Here is a 9,132-nt window from a genome sequence, read left to right on the forward strand (position 1 = left end):
GTTTACCACCACACCTAGCCAGTTTGTCTGCCTACTTTACCACAATCACAAATGAAACCAAAGATGAGGGCTTCCTCAGACCTCTAGAAAACAGGACTGCCTCCTTTGACATCCATCACACAGATAAGGCTAGAATTGTTCTGTAGATAGTTTAGTCTGAGTGTGTGCTGTAGACTGTCTTATCAGAACTGAGTGAGTGTCATCATTAGTCCTGGAATGACACATGATGATGCCAGCACAGGACATGAACCTTGGATGTAGCCTCATTGCCCACGTGTCCCAAGCTGAGATGTTGCAGGCATTCTGTGAAGGCTCTAAGACTAGACCAAGGTACCTGTCCTGATGACACAGCCCAGCAGCAGTACTTACAGCTGGAAGACAGGCTACACATTTCTGTGGCATATTCCCGTGACCACTGCCATAGTGCTGCTGCATTAAAATGCAGGCTTCAAATGTTTATAGAACTGATAAGGCAGGATGGTTTGTTCTACACATCTAATGCAAAGTTCTCCACCCAAGCTCACAGGCCTTGCCTTTGTCAGTTGCCTAAAAGGCCGTCTTAGATTATTTTTAGATATGGTCTCCTTACGTTATACAGGCTGGTCTCCACCTACAGGAACTACGGAGCAGACTTGGACCCCTTGGCTCGGCCTGACCACATTTTTACATAGCCATTCCGAATCAAAGGTCTTTAGTGTCTGACTGAACAATGTTTGTCTCTGATACCGCGTGATCGTAGGCCTCTTGCCTCATTTCCTGCCTCCTTTAAACTTAGCTCATTTATGAACACAGTCTTCTGAAAACAGGTTTTAGCTGGGCTCAAACTGACCACCTTGCCTCAGCCTCTTAGGTCCTGAGGTTACAGATCTGCACCACCATGCCTGGCTCACACGAAGACACTGAACACACGAGTCAGCACACTCGTAAAGAGTCCGTATGACAGCATGCTTGTTGATAGCTACTGGCTAACAAGGTCAGCCTTCCCTTTGAGTTCATGCAAGTACCATATAACGTAAGTACGGATGCGCCAAGGTGGGACTACCCTCTGGAATAACATTTCTGTCCCCTTTACTGGCTAGCTCCTCCATCTTTTGTCCCAATAGGGACCCTTGGGGTGTTTGCTGGTTTCTCCCATTTCTAGCTCCAGTCTGTCTTACAGCTCATGTGTATGTTCTCATGATGTCCTCCATAAACATAAAAAAAAGTAAGTTTTTGCATGTTTATTTTTTAAAACGACATATATTTTTGAGTGTGTGCACATGCCACAGTGACTCATGGAGGTCCACAGGCAGCCGTTGGGAGTTGGTTCTCTTATCATGTGGTTCTAGTAACGGAGCTCAGGTCTTTAGGGTCTGCAGATGGCCTTTTTCTGCTGAGCCATCTCCCAGGCCTACATAAATAGAGAAGGTGCTTTAAGCCTCTCTCTCTCTCTCTCTCTCTCTCTCTCTCTCTCTCTCTCTCCCTCTCTCCCTCTCTCCCTCTCTCCCTCTCTCCCTCTCTCCCTCTCTCCCTCTCTCCCTCTCTCCCTAGTACAGTTTAGGGACAAGTACAGGCCAGGCACTGAATAAACAAAAGGATGAATGAATGGGGATTCTTTCAGTAGCATCTGGCTAGTAACTCAGAACTAAGGAACACAAATCTTTACTTTGGTACCCACATCTCTCAGTGATATTATATAGCTTCTGTGAAACTAGATTATTTTTGCTAGTGATAAATGAGAGAGAAATAGAAATAAAATTTACTTGAAGACAGAAGCCGGAAAGCAGGTGGGGTGCTCAGTGGGTTAATGGCAGTCGCTACCAAGCCTGACCTGAGCTCCATTCCCAGGACCCACGTGGTGGAGGGAGAGAACTGACTTTTGTAGCACAGCCTGTCACACATGAGCACACAGATGAACATGATTGTCAAAAACAAGCTGGACATGGTGGTTTATGCCTATAATTTCAACACTCAAAAATCTGTGACCTGAGCTGGGTGTGGTGGCACATACGCCCTTCAGCAGGGCAGAGGCAGGTGCATCTCTTGAATTCCAGGACAGCCAGGGCTACACAGAAAAAAAAAAAAAATCTGGCACACATTTAATCCCAGCACTTGGGAGGAAGAGGTAGGTGGGTTTGTGAGTTTGAATGAAGCCACTGTGTTCTACTGAGTGAGCTCCAGGATAGCCAGAACTACATTAAAAGACCCTGTCCAAAAACAAAATCTGGGGCAGGATTGTGTGATTTTGAGGCCAGTGCAAACTGCATAGTGGGTTCTATGCCAGCCTGGGCTATAGAGTAGACCCTGCCTCACTGAAATAACAGAAGAAGGAAACAACAAAAAGCCAAGCATAGTGGTGCAAGCCTGTAATCCCCAGGATTCGGGGAAGTCCAGGCAGGAGGATCAGGAGTTCACGGGCAATTTAGGCTACATGAGACCCTGTTTCAAATCAAAACAAAAGCAGAAAGACAACACATGCATGTTTAGTAGAGTTTAATAGAATAAGTGATGAAGCTGAGTGAGGTGGTGGCTTTAATCCCAGCACTTGGAGGCCTCTAACTATACATAAAGGAGTTCTGGGTCTTCCAAAGCTCCCTAGTGAGACTCTGTCTTTTTGGTTTTTCAAGACAGGGTTTCTCTGTGTAGTCCTGGCTGTCCTGGAACTCACTCTGTAGACCAGGCTGGCCTTGAACTCAGAAATCCACCTGCCTCTGCCTCCCAAGTGCTGGGATTAAAGGCGTGCACCACCACCGCCCGGCTTGTGAGACCCTGTCTTGAAAATGTGAAGTGGAAGAGGCTAGACTGGCTCGGAGATAATAGGGATTGTAGAAGAGGCTAAACTGGTTTGAAGATAGTAGGAATGAGGAAATCATGTCCAAGGCTTCAGGGCAGTTCAGTAAGAGAAGGCGTGAGAAGTGAGCCAGTGGATTATTGAGAACAGAGGCAACAGGACTGTAGAGTTGCCTGAATCTTAGATGTACCAGAGAATTAGATGTACCAGAGATGGGCAAAGCTCCTAGCAGCATCCTGACTTACTAGCTCAAGGCTCCTGCTTCTCTGCAGGTGGAAGATAGCTGCTGCTCTCCGGTCAGTGATCCCTGGAGGCACAGATTTGAACTGATCTATTATTTATCCACTTGTGTACTGCAACCCGATGCCCAGTCAGCCTTTCCTGGAAAGCTCTTTCGGTTCTGTCACATGGCCAGAGGGAACCAGATACAGGGGACTGAGTGATTCAGTAAGACTGTTGAAGCTGTAGGAAACGGAAAGTAACATCTTTCTCTTGCAGAACACCCTGCCCATTTGGTCCAAGCTATTCACTCTCATTTCCCTACCAAGTTTTAAAACTTCTTCCCCTTGCTCACCCCACCCTCACACACCCAGCACTGGAGATTGAGTCTAGGCTCCTACCACGCCAGGCAAATGCTCTACCACTGAACTACATTCGTCCTAAGCCCCTTTTATGTTTTGAGACAGTCTTACTGAGTTTTTTCAGCAGGCCTTGAATCTGTCTCACCCTCTTTGACTAGCTGGGATTCCAGGTTTGTGCTAAGCTTCCCTTCCTGGTCTTTAGTTAAGATACACATTCAGGCATTTTGTACCGTCTGTAGTAAGGACCACAGGGATGAGACTTGGCATGCAGTGCAGGGTTTTAACTAGAATTTTCTGACATCACACTCTTACCTTTGAGATTTGACACAGTCCTTGCTCATACTTGTCCTAAATTCATGATCTTCAGCCCCTGACTCCAGAATGCTACCGTTACAACACAGTGTCACAACATCCAGCAGTCTTGCCTCTTTTGTGAAGGGGAAGAGCCCCACATGTGCTTGGCAAGGGTTTTTTTGTTTTTTTTTTTTTTTTTTTTTTTTTTTTGTTTCTTGGTTTTTTGAGACAGGGTTTCTCTGTGTAGCCCTGGCTGTCCTCGAACTCAGAAATCTGCCTGCCTCTGCCTCCGAAGAGCTGGGGTTAAAGGCGTCGCCACCACCGCCCGGCTGCTAGGCAAGTTTTTTTTACTTCAGATTCTTTGGAGTTTGTTTTTAAATGGGCTTGGAAGATAATCAGTAAAAGTGCTTAATCACTTAGAAAGCAGATTTGAGTTTGAGCCCCAGACCCCACATAAAAGCATGGTGGTAAGCCCTTAGAATCTATGGCTGGAACAGCCTTGGGCACACTGGCCAGTCAGCCTAACCTACTTGATGAATCTAAAACCATCGAGAGACCCTTCTTTCAAACAAATGGTGTAAGAAGCCTAGAGAATGGTACCCAAGGTTGACCACTTGTTTTTACATGCACATATTTGTGCGCACATACATAAAGCCTTTTCCTCTGAAACTATACGAGAGGTTTGAGACTCCTCATAGTGACAGAGTAAGTCTTGTTTCCTGGCCTGATGGAAAGCCATTTTCATAGCCCTTGAAGAATCAGACACAGAGTGGTCCAGGGAAGACTCAGAACTTGAGTGATGGAAGAACATGTTTGTCTTAGCTAGGGTTTCACTGCTGTGAAGAGACACCATGACCAAGACAACTCTTAGAAAGGACAACATTTAATTGGGGCTGGCTTACAGGTTCAGAAGTTCAGTCCATTATCATCAAGGCGGGAGCACAGCAGCATGCAGACAGACATAGTACAGGAGGAGCTGAGAGTTCTACATCTTGATCCAAAAACAAGGAGACGACTGCCTTCTGCTTTCTACAAGAGTAAACCACAGGACAGGGCCTATGCTAGGGTTTTTTGAGACTTCCTTTGTCAGTACAAGTAATCTAAATCTCTTCACCTTAGCCTCAGGCAGACAAGGGCAAAAGGCAGCCACATTCTTCACCAAACTATCACAAGAACAATCTCTAGAAAATGTACTAAAATTCTCCTCTGAAACCTCTTGAGCCAGGCCCCCCACAGTTCAAATCACCCTCAATACAGCTGTCTTCCGTGTTCCTACTAGTATGGTGTATTAAGCCCCACTTTAAACATTCTGCTGCTTTACTAATCCAAAGTCCCTAAACATTCCTCCCAACAAAATCAACGGTCAGCTCTATCACAGCAATACCGCAGTCTCTGGTACCAACTTTTCTATTGCTGTGACAAAACACGAGGACCTTGAAAAGCAAGTTGGAGAAGAAAGGGTTTATTCAGCTTATACTTCCAGATCACAGTTCATCAATAGGGGCTGGAACCTGTAGGTAAGAGCTGTTGTAGAGGCCATTGAGGGTGTTGCTTACTCTCTCATGACCTGCTCAGCCTGCTTTCTTATAGAACTCAGTCATTACCACCAGCCCAAGCGGTAGCACCGTCCACAGTGAGCTGGGCCCTCCCCTGTTGATCACTAATTGAGAAAATGCCTTACAGCTGAATCTCATGGAGGTGGTTCCTCAACTGAGGCTCCTTCCTCTCTGATGACTCTAGCCTGTGTCAAGTTGATAGACAAGGCCAACCCTTCTCATAGTCACATGGAAACAGGGAACTTGGAATGTGCTTCCTTCACAGGCTTGATTTTGCAACCTTTCTCTCTGGGTTAAAGTTATACCATTACTCAATTCCAAAGTCTGTTTTTATTTTGCCAACCATCCATAGGCATAACTGCTGGCTTTCCCTTAGTGTTCTAAGTTATGTACCTGCTTGTATTCAGTTAGTCCATCTGCCAGGGCCAAGCCAGGTTGAGAACCAGGTCAGCTGTCTGGTGAATGCTCCCTTTTCTTCTGCCCAGTGAATTTCTGAGCTCTGGAAGGCTGTCCCCACGGGGAGATAGGAATGTTCTAGGCCTGGCAGTTCTGACTGTACTTTTAGGGCCAGGATTGGCCTGAGCTTTTATTGGTTTGGTTTTGGTTTTTAGAGACTGGGTCTTGTCACTAAGGCTAGCCTTGAACTCCTTGCTTTACCTTTCAAGGCTGGGATTACAGGTATATATCACCATCCCTGGCAGGGCTGAGCTTTTCTTGTTAATATGGCAGAAACTGCAATAGCTGGACTTGCATAGAAGGCCAGAGCCCTTTCCTGAGCTTCTCTGTGGGGCCACAAGTCTGGCTTTGAGACCCAGCCCTGCCTTTTATGCTGACTGCTATATAGCTGACAAGCTGGCCTTCTCTCCTACAGACTTCAGAAAGGACCCATTCATAACATTCGCTCCCTAGAGGGAAAGGCAGAAGCAGAGGAAAGTTTGGGCTTGCTGCCCTTGTCCAGGGTGTGAGTAGCCAGGCTCTTGCCCATTCAGAGGTTAAGCCCTTGAAACCTTAACCAAGGGAAAGATCTCTTCTGAAAGAGTCAAGTGTGGTGGCAAGAGTCTGGAATCCCAGCGTTTTGAAAGGCTGAGACAGAACGACTACTGTGTATTTGAGGACAGTCTAACCTGCAGAATGGGTGTTAAGCCAGCCAGGGTTCCATAGAGAGACCCTGTCTCAGCATGCCTCCTAGCTGCCCACCCTCCCTCCCCAAAACAGGCTAATAGAAGAAAGAAACCAAGCAGGAATGCGGATACTTCACAGTTGTGTATCCCAGAGGCATTCTCCAACTTTGTTGCAGGAGCTCTTAATCTGTGTTAATGTGCAGATATCCGTGCTCAGCCCCAGATGGGCATTTCTTAGTGATTTTTAAGTGTTTTACTCTGTAACCCAGTATACCCCTGAGTTCATGATCTTACTTCTGCCTGAATGAGTATTGTCGTGACCCACCAAGCCTGGTACTCATCCAAGGGTCACATTTAGAATGCTGCTTCTTGCTCTCCACTCACAGCCTGAGTTAGTCCAGTTAAAACACCAGCTGGTCTGTCACAGAGACTGATCTTGAAGGTTATGTTCCTCAAAGGCCCCAGGGAGAGTTCTGGTATACTATAATTTAAATGAGAACAGGCTATTAAGCAAGCACCCGGGCGGGCGCAGTGTCAGAGTGTTTCTTGGAGTTTCTGAGTATTTCCTGGCAAGATGAGCAGGGAGAGAAAGTGAGGCCAAATTGGCACTTGGAACCCTTTCTAGTTATCTAGGTGGGACGCCAGCTGCTTGGAGAGCTTACTGTGAAGTAGCTCTTGTCATCTGAGGGCCCACAGACCCAGGCTTTGTTGAGATGTGCTGGAATGAGGACTGAAACAACTTGCAAACCTAGGAGCGGGGGCTGGGGTCTCAGCCTAGTAGCAGAACACATGGTTAACCCCCAGACTTAATTCTAACCCGGAATCCCTCCCCTCTCCCATAAAGGATGGGCATGGCGAGCTACTAATGAACTTTCTGGGCTTGACCCATCCGTATGATGACAAATGTCCTGTTGCTGCTATAGGACCTTGTCACCCAGGCTAACCCGTACTTGGAATTCCTATGCCTCAGCCTCCCAAGTAGCTGGGATTTGTTGCTGTGGTCTACTTCTTCAAACATGCTGTCCTTGAACAGGCCAGCTCTAATTCTGCTTTTTACCCATTAATTTAGAAGAGGGCATAGTAGGTACTTATTAATATGTGTGGGAATGAATAAATATTTATAGCTGGTAGTTGGAAGAATGTCTCTGTAGAAGACAGTACCAGAAGCCCAGACTGCTCTAATCTTGTCAATGGCTAGTGCTTTGAGAAAGGGGGTACTAGCCTCTATATGCTCCAGGAAGGACATCTGACAGTTTCAGGGTTGGCCATAGTTTCTTTTAAACCCAAAAATTGTCTACAAAAATACAATACATATAATTGTAGCAAGTTCTCTCTTTACTTATGATAGTGGAGGTTTGAAGGGCCTCTGGCCAGCTCGATCGAGCTTGGTGAATGTGGCTCTGGCAGGCCTTGTCCTTCTCCCACATTCTCTCAGTCTTTCAGAGTATACATCCCTAAAGGTAGCCCTTCCCCCCCACCCCCCCAGGTCTGTTCCCTTATTTGGCCAATCCCTCCTCTTGAGGCTGACCACCAAGGCCCAGCTATCCAAGTGTTGAAGTCCAGCAATCAAAAGCCCCCTTTGGTTCACCTAACTAACATGTCCAATTAAAAGTAAATGCCTGATCCTAACACAACACATTTTACCTTTATAAACCATCATTTTCCTATGTGCCATGTTTGTCTCCTCTATAGCCAGAGGCAGTCCTTTGTCCTCAGACAAATACCCCTTCCTCTGCTCCCTCATCCTGTGCCCTGGCTTTGTCTCTTATTCCCTGCCTTCTGTCCATCTGTGGCAAATAAATCTTCCTTTGTGCTGAGAACTTGTTTTGGGGCTTTCTGAGCCCATACTTTTCCTAACAGGATTGAACCCAAGGCCTTCTTTGTGTGTGTGTTTGTTTGTTTGTTTGTTTGTTGTAACTACCTTTATTTACTTGTATATATGTGCTGTGTACATGTGCTACAGCATGCCTGTGGAGGTCAGATGACAACTTGCAGAGTCAGGTTTTTCCCCTCTTCTGCCTTTTGGGTCCCAGGGGTGGTCATCAGGAATCGTGGTAACTGCACCCACTGAGACATTTCATCTACCCTTTGAACATTAAAAAAAAAAAAAATATTTGAGCCAGGTTGTGGTGCCGCACGCCTTTAACCCCAGTACCCCAGTACTTGGGAGGCAGAGGCAGGTGGATTTCTGAGTTGAGGCCAGCCTTGTCTACAGAGTGAGTTCCAGGACAGCCAGGGCTACACAGAGAAACCCTGTCTTGAAAAACCAAAAAAAAAAAAAAAAAAAAAAAAAAGAAAAGAAATTTCATTTATTGTTTGTGTGTCTGTGTGTGACGTGTGCAAGCACATGTTGTCAGGTGTCTGTGGAAGTCAGAGAACAAATTTGTGGAGTTAGTTCTCTCCTACCCGGTGTAGAACTCGGGCCAGGCCTTTACATGGCAAGAGCCCTTTCCCTTTAGCCATCTCAGCTTGGTTCTTGTGCACATTTTTCTGTTTATTTCTGAAATCTGGATTATAGACCACTTATATAGTGTCATTCCTGAATAACCTCCCTAGTTGTCCCTTCGATGTAAGAATCTATTTGGTTGACTTGATCGTAGTGGATAGTGACCACCTCTTCTTTCACTGTGAACAAGCAGTTTCCTTTGAGCTTTATCAAGATCACAGGGATGCAAATTGCTGCCCACACATTTTATTTGTATTTCTTATTCGGAGTGGAATGACTGGGTTGAAGGGTAATAAAGCTCTTTTAAGCCTAAGCCAAACTATTTCCTCAAAAAGGTTTTGCCAATTGACAACTAAAGGTCAGA

The sequence above is a fragment of the Grammomys surdaster genome, unplaced genomic scaffold, assembly GCF_004785775.1.
Source record: "Grammomys surdaster isolate TR1022 unplaced genomic scaffold, NIH_TR_1.0 1164, whole genome shotgun sequence".
Lineage (NCBI taxonomy): Eukaryota > Metazoa > Chordata > Mammalia > Rodentia > Muridae > Grammomys > Grammomys surdaster.